Source organism: Xiphophorus hellerii, chromosome 19 (genome assembly GCF_003331165.1).
Source record: "Xiphophorus hellerii strain 12219 chromosome 19, Xiphophorus_hellerii-4.1, whole genome shotgun sequence".
NCBI classification, from domain to species: domain Eukaryota; kingdom Metazoa; phylum Chordata; class Actinopteri; order Cyprinodontiformes; family Poeciliidae; genus Xiphophorus; species Xiphophorus hellerii.
Genome location: NC_045690.1, coordinates 6,237,619 through 6,249,898, shown reverse-complemented (window position 1 = coordinate 6,249,898; position 12,280 = coordinate 6,237,619). Strand labels below are relative to the sequence as shown.

Here is a 12,280-nt window from a genome sequence, read left to right as displayed (position 1 = left end):
TATCATGTTAAAAGTGAAATAATTTGCCAGTAGAACTTGTAATTTTTCATCAATATTAAGGAATTATTGACTTAAAACAAGCTCATAAATTTAGCTAAAAAGTTACTTTCAAGTCAGTTTAAGTGTATTAGAATATTTGCAGTAGAAATGGACTGAAATACTTGGTGAGTTTTTGTGTTTTTGCAGTGTATGAGCATCGTCGTTGGCCCACAGAGAAACCCCTCCAACTCTCCTCTGAGTTGTAGACCTGCTCATCTGTGTGACGTTCGCTTAAAGTCGATGATGTAATTGTTTAGGAAGCGTGAGGAAAGAAAACGCAGCAGATCAGCCACAACGATGTGGGACTCCCCGATGCCGCACTGCAAAAACACAAAATTTCACCAAGTAATTTCGGTCTGTTTCTAGTGCAAATATTTTATTACCCTAAAATTAACTTACAAGTAACTTTTCAGACGGATATAAGAGCTTGTTTTGTCAATTATTTCTTAATATTGATGGAAAAGTACTATTTTCACCTTTGAAATAATAATGTCCTGTTACAATTTATTGTACTTAAAAATATGTATACATATTAGGGAACAATTGACTTAAAACAAGCTCATATATCTGTCTGAAAAGTTATTTGTAAGTTTGTTTAAATGTACTAAGATATTTGCACAAAATCTTGGTAAGATTTTGTGTTTTTGCAGTGCAGAAAAGAAAAACTTTGATCCTACACTGCAAAACACAAAAACTTAGCAAGAATTTTTTTGCTCTCCTTTCTAGTGCAAATATCTTAGTACACTTAAACCAACTTACAAATAACTTTTCAGCAAGATACTATTAGCTTGTTTTAAGTGAATAATTCCTTGTTATTGGTGGAAAAAGCTCCAGTTTCACTGGCTGATTATTTCACTTAAAACAAGACATTTTATCATGTTATAAATTAAATCTACCAGTGGAACCTAGAATTTTTTTCCACCAATAATAAGGAATTATTTACTGAAAACAAGCTCCTATGTCTTGCTGAAAAGTTACTCTTAAGTTAGTTTTGTCTGATGTGTTAAGATACTTCCACTGGAAACTACAAAAACACTTGCTAAGATTTTATGTTTTTGCAGTGTGTGAATTATTTTTAATGCCTCTTGGCTTCTTTTCGTGTCATCAAACCTCCTCCGATCCCCGGCTGAGTGGGCGGGCCGCTTTTCTGCAGCAGGGATTGCTGTCTGCTGCAGCGTGCCAAAGCAACATCCACAGAAAGTTGCTGATTGTTGTGCGACTAAGTAAATAACAGTAGTCATATGCACTGATCATCTGTCTAATCATCTAATTTTGTTATTGTATAAAATAAATTATAAAGCTATTTACAGAGTTACCTTTGGTTGCCTGGAATGCATCCTGTATATTCTTGTATGGAGGAGTACCTAGCAGACTAGAGAGATTTTAAATGCTCGCGCCCCTCATGTACATATCGACGTACCTGTGTCGTGGCGTTTACTGTGTGACCCTTAGTGGTGGTTTTTCGTCCCCTTGCTGGGTGACCCGAGCCTCACTTCGCTGATCTTTCTTCAGCTCATGAATAAGCTCACCGATTTGCCTTACCCAAATCTCATGTTGTCCCCTTTCACCTCCTACACTGCAAAAACACAAAATCTCACAAGTATTTTTGGTTTAGGTTCCAGGTCAAATAACTTAATTCACTTGAAATAAGACTAAACTAATTTACAAATAACTTTTTAGCAATTTGTAGGAGTTTGTTTTCAGTCAATAATTCCTCAATATCGATGAGAAAAAAGTACTTATTTCACTTATAAGGCGACACTTTTCCAGTATTAAAAGTGAATTAAGTATTGCACTGGAAAAACACAAACTCTTACTAAGTATTTCTGTCTAGTTTTTAGTGCAAATATCTTAGTACACTTGAAATAAGACAAAACTAACTTACAATTAATTTGTCAAAAAGATACAGGAGCTTGTCTGAACATTTAATTCCCTAATGTTGATTTTTTTTAAAAAATGTACTAGTTCCATTTGTGAATTTCTTTTTCTGTTATAGTTTCATTTTTCTCAGGTTTTAAATTAAATAATCTGTCGATGGAACTATTACTTTTTTAAAATAAAAATCCTAATTAAGGAATTAAATGTTGAAAGAAGCTCTTATCTTGCTGAAAAGTCACTTGTAAAGTTAGTTTTGTCTTTATTTAAAGTTTACTAAGACAGAAGAAACTGAATAAAAATACTTGATAAGATTTTGTGTTTTTGCAGTGTAGTTCTTTTTCATTATTATTAAATAATTATTAACTTAATACAAGCTCTTACATCTTGCTTAAAAGTTTAAGTTAGTTTCGTATTTGCACTAGAAACTAAGCAGAAATATTCGGTGACATTTTGTGTTTTTGCAGTGTAAAGTTGTTGCCCTTCCACCTCCACCAAATAAAAAAAATTAAAATTAAATTAAAAAAAAAACACTACGAGGATGAATACTGCTGCTGACATTACAGCTTACAGATTGGAAAGTTTTTGTTTTGATTTTATTTTTTAAGGTACTGAATCTGTCACAAGGTACAACTTTCTGCCCGTGTCGCCACATCTGATCCCAGTCAGAGGCTTGTTTTTATTTCCAATGCAAATGATGTCATACATTTAACGAATGCAAGTGTTTTGAACATGGTAACCTCGTAAAGCATTCAAGGTGTGCATACATACATTAATGTACCTGCTCTATTTATGATCACATAGAAGAATAGCTTTAGAGTGCTGTAGTTAAATATTGTCAGTGTTGATTCAAATGCTTCTCAGAGGCCTCTGTGAGTGATTTTACAAAGTTCAATAACTGTATATTTTGTATTATGTTCTAGCTCCAAAGGAATGACAGAAAAAAATGTTTAAAAAAAAAAGCTTTGTTCCCTGAACTAAATTGTATTATTTGTGTTGTCGATTGAACAAATTGCATTCCTTGCTTGTGAATAGATGCATTTTTCTCCCTTCTCCTTAAATTTTCTCCTTCTTTTCCTTCCTTTCTTTAATTTTTTTTAGCCATTGAAGTTTGAATAAAATTTCTAGTTTGCAGAATGTATTACTAAATAAATGGGTTGTCATCTTGTACCTCTCATATTTCATCACTCTTTATCTTCCCTTTGTTTAAGCGAGACTTTCTCGGAGTGCGACAGGTAAATAAATGAGTTGTGCAGACAAAGCTGCATTATATTACTACAGCTGCAAAAGGATGAATGGGGGATCAGAACGACAGTCTGAACTTTCTCTGCATCTGAAAGTGAAGTATTATTCAGATAACCAAACTGATTATTTTCTCACTCAGACGTTAACGGATTGCAGCAGTTCTTCCATATTGTGTTATTGGATCATTTATACAACATCTGGCATGTTTGGGGATTTTCTCCAAGAAATTTAAATGCTTAGTTATGATTCCATGTTGAATTGTCTTTCTCATAACTATCATTTATGATTGATAAAACATCTTTGTGGCTTTGTGCTGTGAAAAATATTTCCCTCCTTTTGTATTTCTTCCTTTTGCTTTTTTTTTTTGTTGCCCTTAAATTTGGCGTGTCCAAAAGTTTTTATTGTTAAAACAAACTACACAATATTTAAATGAAACATACTCTAATCTGTAAATTATTCTTGATGTATTCTGGGCTAAAAGAACTTGATCCAAGTTTTTCTTTTGTAATTTAAACCCTCCTTTTTAGCCGTTTGTGATGCTATATAACAGTTAAATTCAAATGAATGCAAGAAATGTAGTTAATAAGAGATGAATAATTTATGTTGTTGTTTAAGTTTTCTCTTTTAACACTGATTTGTCTGCATTTTTATTTTTTTGAATCAGTAAAAATCAGTAAATCTCTGCTATTAATGAAATCATTAAAAAAGGCTACAAACGGCACCCGAACTGTAGTGTTGGGCAGCCCTGAATTAAATGTTTCAAATAACTACATTTTAATATAAAAAAAACATTCACAAATGATTTGATTCAACTGTAAAACAAAACTTAAACTCCCAAGTGAAAATGTTTTGAATTATCTGCCCATTTTTTCAAACTGTGAGCTTGAAACCAAAGTAAAATTCCTTGTTTATGCACACAGTATTTACAGTAAGGCAGATTCTCGTTCTACTGGGTTCAATTTGATTCTGCAAGATCTTAAAATCAGTCATTTGTATTCACTGACAACAGGAACTAGACTCAAAATTCTCAAAAAAGCAACGTATATACCCTGATATAAAGAAATTCAAGAACGATGAAAAGCAAAAGTCCCTGAAATCTGTTTGGAAATGTTTACAAAGCCATTCTAGACAAATCAAGTTAACCACAGAAACTGCGATTCCATTACAAATGTGCGCAAAACTTTATCAATAGAAAAATACGTCCCTAATACTTACAAGTAACTTTTCATCAAGATATAAGAACTTGTTTTAAGTCAGTAATTCCTTAATATTGATTTAAAAGTTCTAGTTCGATTAGCATATTATTTCACTAATACATTGGAAAAAAGTTTGTTTGTTATTGACCCTTTGCGCGTGACGTCACGGTTTCAGAACTCGGCCGCTCCGCCATGATGGACGTCAAACAACCAATTCGCTCCAGTAAACCTGTCAAAAAGCGGGACATCTGGTAGAGCCTAATATCGCTTTTATTGAGTAAATTTCACTTTAAAAATGGTCGCGGTCAGCTGCACATACAAGGGTGAAAACCAAATTTGTCATTTTATTGTTCAACTTTTAATGAGGAAACATAGCAGCGTTAATCATAGTGACTGTCAGCCCTCGGTGTAACCGCGAATTGTCAGCACTTTTTAGAAGGTAAGAAGATTAACATTCATATACTTTATAAGTAGGTATGATTAGAAATATATCAAATATCGCATTATGGAGAAGGTACGCATGTAACTATTAGCAACAGTGCCCACCGTCATGTAGCCTAGCATGTATGGAAAAAACAGATTAGCATCTCGTCTTTTGTACCTTTTCATGCTGCTCTGGTGTAATGACAAACGCTGTTTATGACATAGTGATGCAAATCATGTGGTGTGACTTCAGGGAAAGTGGCAATTTGATCAACACGTAAAGAGGGAGGAGGTATGCTAAGCTAGCTATTTCCAACTCTTGTAAATGCCAACCAGGTGTGTTGCGTTCACAGACAAATTAGCTCGACTCGATCAAGTAGAAGCCACGAATAAACTGGCAAAAACAATTTAGGAGAACAATTTCAGTTGCGCAGTTCAATACTCCAATTCCGCCTCGAATGATTGAATACTTGCAAAGGCTTGATAAGTGAAATAATCTGCAGTGGAACTAGAACTGGGTTGCCAGGTGACGGGCTGGGCTTGCCTAGCGTTGCTAGGTAACGATTGTAAAAAAAGTGAAATAATCTGCCAGTGGAACTAGAACTAAAGCACCAGATCCACTGGCACGTAAACATGGGAAAATGTCTTGTTAAAGAAAATATCTACCAGTGGGACTCGTGTTTTTTCATCTATATTAAGTAATTACTGTGTTATAACAAGCCCCTATCTGGATGAAAAGTTACTTGTAAGTTAGTTTTGTCTTTTTTCCAGTGAACTCAGACATTTGCAGTAGAAGCTAGACTAAAAATACTTGGTAAGATTTTGTCCTTTTGCAGTGCAGGTCTAGGGAGTAATTGTTTTTTAGACCCAGGTTGCTTTTTTCCTCCTTAAAAATGAAAGAGCAGATAAAATGAGTGAGAGGGTGAACATTTTTTCACAGCACTGTCTGGCTCCTTGACCTCCCCGCTGGTGAGCCGTGGTGGGAGCATGGAAGTGGCGCGAACCCAGGGAGGGTCAGGGCAGTCTGCGGCCACCGGGATTAGGAACCGGGGGAGGGATTACTTTAAATGTCAACATAATGTCATGAGCCGTGCCAGAAGGTCAAATGTTCAAATGGCGCTCAGTGGCAGGCACTTAATAGATCATGTGTAATTTGAATTGTTGTGCTTCCTGCGATAAATTGATCGGCGTGAGTTATATTTACACCCTGATCTGGTGAATAAATGCGCAGCAGGCTAGACGCAACTTGAATGTTGTCACATGAAGTGTTTAAAAAAAACATCTTGAATTTTTTTGCTTTCAGTGAAATTCAGATGCATCAATTGAAAGAAACATCCAGGCACCGCAAAAATACAAAATCTTAGCAATAATTTTGGTTCATTTTCCAGTGCTAATACCTTAATACAGTTGAAATAAGACAAAAATAACTTACAAATAACTTTTTAGCAAGACATAAGAATTTATTTTAAGACCGTAATTTCATTAACATTGATTTAAAAAAACAAAAGTACTGGATTCACTGGCAGATTTTTACTAAAAGGACGAGAATACATTCTTAATATTTCCAGGATAAAGTGGTAATATTCTGACTTTATTCTTATAATATTATGATTTTATTGGTTTTTATTTTCTTAATATGGCCCTAATACTTTGTTGCAGATTTTTAAAAATATTTTTAAAGATAAATAATCTACCAGTGGAATTAGTACTTTTTCAACAATATCAAAGAATAATTGACTTAAAACAATCTCCTATATAGTCCTAAAAAGTTACTCGTAAGTTAGTTTTGTCTTATTTCAAGTGTACTAAGATATTTGCACCAGAAATTAAACCAAAGACCAGAGTTTCCGTTTTTGGTCCGCACCAAAGTTTGATTGTGGTTTCACCTCTTCAAACCAAACTGGACTTTCTGGGTAAATGAGTTAGAGTTTAATTAAAGCAACTAAACAAACAAAAACCTAAAAATTTCCTGACTCTAGATTTGAGGACACGCAAACATTGACCCTGTTTCTTGTGGATTTTTTCTTGACAACAGTTTTCCTTCCACTCAACTTTCCAAATAATATATTTAGATACAGCCACTTGATGGTTCTGTGTATTGTTCAAATTTTCCATTAGCTGTAAGCTATAATTGTAAATATGAACAGAAATAGATCCTGTAACGAATCCACATATGGGTTTCACTGTAGTGTAAATAAAATTTTGATGATTTACCGAGATGCAGCTGTATGTGCCAGAGGGGGGCAGTGTTAATAGTTAATAGCTGTGAGTGATTTGAAACAAGCTGAATCACTCAGTGTGACTAATGCATAACTGAGAGTGGAGTGGATTCAAAATTTTGACGTATTAATCATCTAAAAGTTGGTACTCTGATCGTGCTGCACTGCAAAAACACCAAACCTTACCAAGTAGTTTATGTCTAATTTTTAATGCAAATATCCTAGTATACTTGAAATGAGACGAAACTAACTTACAAGTAACTTTTTAGCAATAAATGTTTTATGTCAATAATTCCTTAATATTGTTGAAATAGTGCTGGTTTCACTAGCAGATTTTTTCTTAACATTTTTTCCATGTCAAGTGAATAAATCTACCAATGAAACTAGTACTAATTTTTAACTGTTTATTTTCAAAGACAAAGGTAATATGTGTTTACCAATACTTTTGGTAAAAATAGTTTTTCAAGCAAAAACTCTTTTTTTTTGGAAGAAGTGAGCATTTATTTAGTCATTCCCCTTATCTCAATTTAATATATTACCTACCAACTGTAATTAAATAAAACATGTTTTGTTTCATATTCCTGTTCATTTTACTGTACCTAAAAATAAATGAAGAATTACTGACTTAAAAGAAAGCTTCTATATATATTTATTTTTGTCTCGTTTCAACGGTGCAAACATGTTTGGACGAGAAACCAAACAAAAATACTTGGTAAGATTTTGTATTTTGTCAGTATGATCCATTTACTCCTTGAGTCCAGGATTTAAAGCTAATTTAAATGTGACAGAATGACAGTTCTCACCTAAAACAAGCCGTGTAAAGCCGTTTGCATGCCTCAGTGAAGCATCTGCATGTCAGAACTGAATGTGACTCATTAGATCCGGGGCCACCTGTGCATCCATAATGACTCACGCTGCCCTCATGTTTCCCGCACATCAAACTGCGAGGCCGGCGTCGAATGGGAGCCGGCTCGTCATCTGCCTGCCTTTGTTGAGCGCATGTCATGCTCTGATACTCATGGCGGAAAAAAACCCATCTGAGCCTGACTAATGCAGCCGTGCAGACGCGGCAGCAGGAGGTGGGGGCGCGCTGGTGCACCGGTCTCCACACCGAGGTCACTGAGCTCCACATTCGTTAATTTGCCTCAGAGAACATCAGGAGACGGATCCCGGTCTCCTCGGGTGAAGATGATGGATTTGTTTCATTCGGAGAAGGGTTAAAAGTTATCGATTATTGTTACGTTTATTTGAGTAACTCTTTTGAAAAAATTTACTTTTAGGGTGTATTTTACTTTTACTTGGGTGATTTTATTATGAACTATTTCTACTCAAATTTCTGGATTTTCGACCCACTGAATGAAAAATCATGTTTTGACCAAAATTTGTTAAAATGTCATAAATTTTATATTGAAAGAAACTGATTTGGAAAAATGTTCTTTTGCCTGATATTGCTTATTTTCTGTTATATGAATTATTGTCATTTTTATCCTTAAAATACCAAAGATTTCACTTAATTTAATATTTTGGTCCATCTGATGATGTCATTTTTAAATATTAAATGATTGATAATTTGATCAGTTACTCAGTACTTGAGTAGACGTTTTACCAAATACTTTTTTACACTTGAATAATTTCTTGGATGGCTACTTTTTACTCTTACTAATATTAAAAATATGTTGACGTAGTGTTATTCTTATCTGAGTACAATTTTTGGTGCTCTACCCACCTCTGCTCACGAGTTAATCTAAAGTTGATTGATTTTGTCAATCGTCTAAGCCGCCATTTTCTTAAAAACTTGAGTTTTCTTGTCTTTGCCACTACATAAAGGGCTAATTTTTCATTTTGTGCTGAATAAAAAAAACATTATTTTGTATCAGCTGTGTTAAATACTCTCAATAAGCAGAAAATTGTGTTTTCTGTTGAAACAGACGTTAATTGTTAATCAATCAGAACTAATTTTAATCTAATCAACTAGGTATTGAAGCATCCCTATTTCGGGGTCCGAGTTGAAAAAGGTGGAGAATCTGTTTTTCAGCTGTGCTTTTTGTACTTCCCCAAATCCAGGTCAAGTTGTCGTGTCTCTCATTTAAAGCTCGCTCACCATGCTTCCCTTCTCTGTTTCCTCTTTCTCTGAGTGCTCTTGTTGCCGGAGGTCAGTTTGTCACAGAGAACACAAGCTTTTCTCACTTGAACGCAGCGATTGTGTGATTGGTGTGTACAAACAATCATATCAAGCCGGCCTGACATGCTCCCTCCCTTCCCTTCCCACTGATATGAAATATTTGTCCCTGCTGCTCTCCAGCACTGGCTGCAGCCGAGCCCCTCCACAGCATGAGATGGGTTACACAAGCTGCTGCCCTGGGAATCCCTGTCCAGCTCATTATCCTGCAGCCCTGAGACACAAAGCTCATTGTAAATTAGGACATCAAATGATGCAAGCTCGTTAAAGGGCCACAGATTCGCTCATTAGCATCAGCACCTTCGCTTGTTAGAGCCTGCATCAGCATTCAGTCACACCAACCGCATCATTCCTCTGCACTGACTCAAAGATTTAGGATTAATGTCAGCTGTAGCCAGCGGCTCGGCGCTGCTGAGGTTCAGATATGGGGCTGATTGATCAGCTGTGGCGGGAAGCTGTGGAAGTTGTTGACAGCTGCCCACTATAGTCCGCCTCTTTTTCTCCCTTCATATTTCATTGTGTGGAAAGGAGAGAAGAAACGAGCTCAGAATAACTCACTGGTTGTCCGCACTTCCAGGGAGCAAAACATTAAAGACAGACATTAAAATGCACACGTTGCTTTTATCTACATTCATAGAATGTCAAAAGTTCACTAGCTTCAGTATTATTATTGTTTTTAATATAAGTTACATACAGAGATGAGTAGATTAGCCAAAAAATGCACTCAAGTATACGGAAAAGGACTAGGGTCACTGAAAAAAAGTATTCTGATTTTAATCTGAGAATTCAGAGAATACTGAAAAAAATACTGAGATTATAATCATAAAATTTGATTCAATATTTAAAAATGTAGTCAAAAGTGTTGATTTATTTCAGTAATTACATTTTAGAAAATGAAACTTATATGGGTGGAGCCAAAAATTGAGGATTAGAACCTATTGGAAAAAAAAAAAATCTGGCTTTTATCTCAGAATTCAGATTTTTTTTGAAAATTCAGAATTTTTTCTCAGAATTTTGACTTTAATTTTAGAATTCAGATTTTTTTCCCTCAGATTTTTGATGTTAGCCTCAGAATTATTACTTTTTTCCCCCTCAAAATTTTGACTTTTTTTTTTCTCAGAGTGTTTAATTTAAACTCAGAATTATGGCTTTAATTTTGGAATTCAGATTTTTTTTTCTTCTCATAATTTTGACTTTTTCTCAAATAAAAGTAAAAATTCGGAGAAAAAGTCAGAATTCTGAGATTATAATCATAAGATCTGATTCAATATTTAAAAATGTAATCAAAATGTTGATTTATTTTAGTAATTAAACTTGTAAAACTTATACATAGTTGTGTAGAGTTCCCAAAAATTGTACTCAAGTATACAGACGACACTGAAAAAACAAAACAAACAAACAAAAATTCTAACTCTCATAATTCTGACTTTTAGTTCAGAATTCTGACTTTGGTATTTGCACATGTGCTCCAAACGCTGCCATTATCCCTGTTGCATGTGCAACTTTTTCCCTTCCAGTCAACTTTCCAGGAGGCCCTTTGTGCTTCTTTAGCGCTGAGTTTTTGTTGTTTAGTCCTCCTCTTTCTGCATGGACAACTGGCCTCATTTTACTTCTTTGATCAGATCTGTGAGGAAAGGTCTTCACCTGTGACTCTGTATTTAGCTGACGTTGTGCAGATGATATTCCTGCAATTATCCAAACATGCAATGCTGATGACCCAGAGGTCCTCGGATCAAAAGTCTGCGTTTTTAATCGCATGTCCTTTAAAGTAAACGATCCTTTTCTACTCAGTAAGCTTTTGAAATGCCCCATAAATCACTCTGTAATGAATCTATACACAAGTTTCACTTTTTGGGCTGAAATAAATTAACCTTTTGAGGATTTTCTAATTTGTTTAGCTTCACCTTTGATGCTAGCCTTTAAAGCAACTCATTTCGTCACATTTTGTTACAATAGATATTAGATATAGTTATTTCCAGTGTATTGGGAAAGATACGTTTAGTTCTGACATGGTTCCTGTTCCAGCTACTCATCAATAAAATACTAAGAAGAATAAAAAAATGGCTCATTTAGCATTTAACATGTTTCTTGAATCATATTGGGGCTTTAGGCTTTTAAGTGCCTTTAAATTCTGCACTTTTGATCATTTATTATTTTATAGTCTGTTCTCTTAGATACATTCTTCTTTAAAAATGAAGTAAAAACTTATTCACTGCAAAAACACAAAATCTTACCAAGTGTTTTCTTTGTCTAGTTTCTATTGCAAATATCTTATTAGCAAGATATAGGAGCTTGTTTTAAGTCAATAATTCTGCAATATTAATGAAAAAAGATTTTTGTACCACTGGCAGATTACGTCATTTAAAACATGGGAAAAATGTTTTGTTTAAGTGGAACTAGAACTTTTTCATCAATATTAAAGAACGACTGACTTAAAACAAGCTCCTATATCTCGCTGAAAAGTTATTTGTAAGTTAGTTTTCTTATTTCAAGTGTACAAAGATTTGTGCACTAAACTAGACCAAAAATACTTGGTAAGATTTTGTGGTTTTGCAGTGTTTACCTGAAGTTGTCAGTGTTTTGCATTGTTAATAAAATGAAGCATTCTGCAAAAGCTCAGAGAAACAGTTGCACACATTCATACCAGTTTAGGAGATGATTTAACGTAACAGTTTTTGTTTTTGTGGGAGGAAGCTGCAGTATCAGGAGAGAACATGCTAACTCCTTGCAGAACAAACCCGAACCAAAATTTTTATCCTGGACCTTCTTGCTGCAAGGCAGCAGTACCAACATGCAGCCATTGTAGTTCTTTATCACAATTAAAACCAAAAACCATTAGAGTGTCTGTGAAATCCTGAATGTTTTCTCACATCAATCAGTGACTCAATTTAAAGTTTAGATGCCTCTGAATGAATTTGTGTGCATTTCTTTTCACTTTCCCTGTTGTCTTCTGTCAATCCATAATTGTTTTCATTTTGTCTTAAAATCATGATACATTCTTTAGCTTGTTTCCTTCATAATCTTTTCTAACATGCTTATCTCTCATTGGTTTGCTGTGACATGGACTCTGTGGATCCTTAAACCATTAATACTTTTAATTAAAC

At 34.6% G+C, this 12,280-nt stretch overlaps 1 long non-coding RNA gene across 1 annotated transcript; it reads right to left on the bottom strand.

Moving 5' to 3' along the window:
• Positions 1-3,514: 3,514 nt before the first annotated feature.
• LOC116708748 (uncharacterized) lies at positions 3,515-11,864 on the bottom strand. The gene is made up of 2 exons (XR_004336767.1): positions 11,694-11,864; positions 3,515-5,574 (listed from the first exon to the last, which is right to left on the bottom strand). It is a non-coding gene; the product is annotated as an uncharacterized LOC116708748 (long non-coding RNA).
• Between the last annotated feature and the right edge of the window lie 416 nt (positions 11,865-12,280).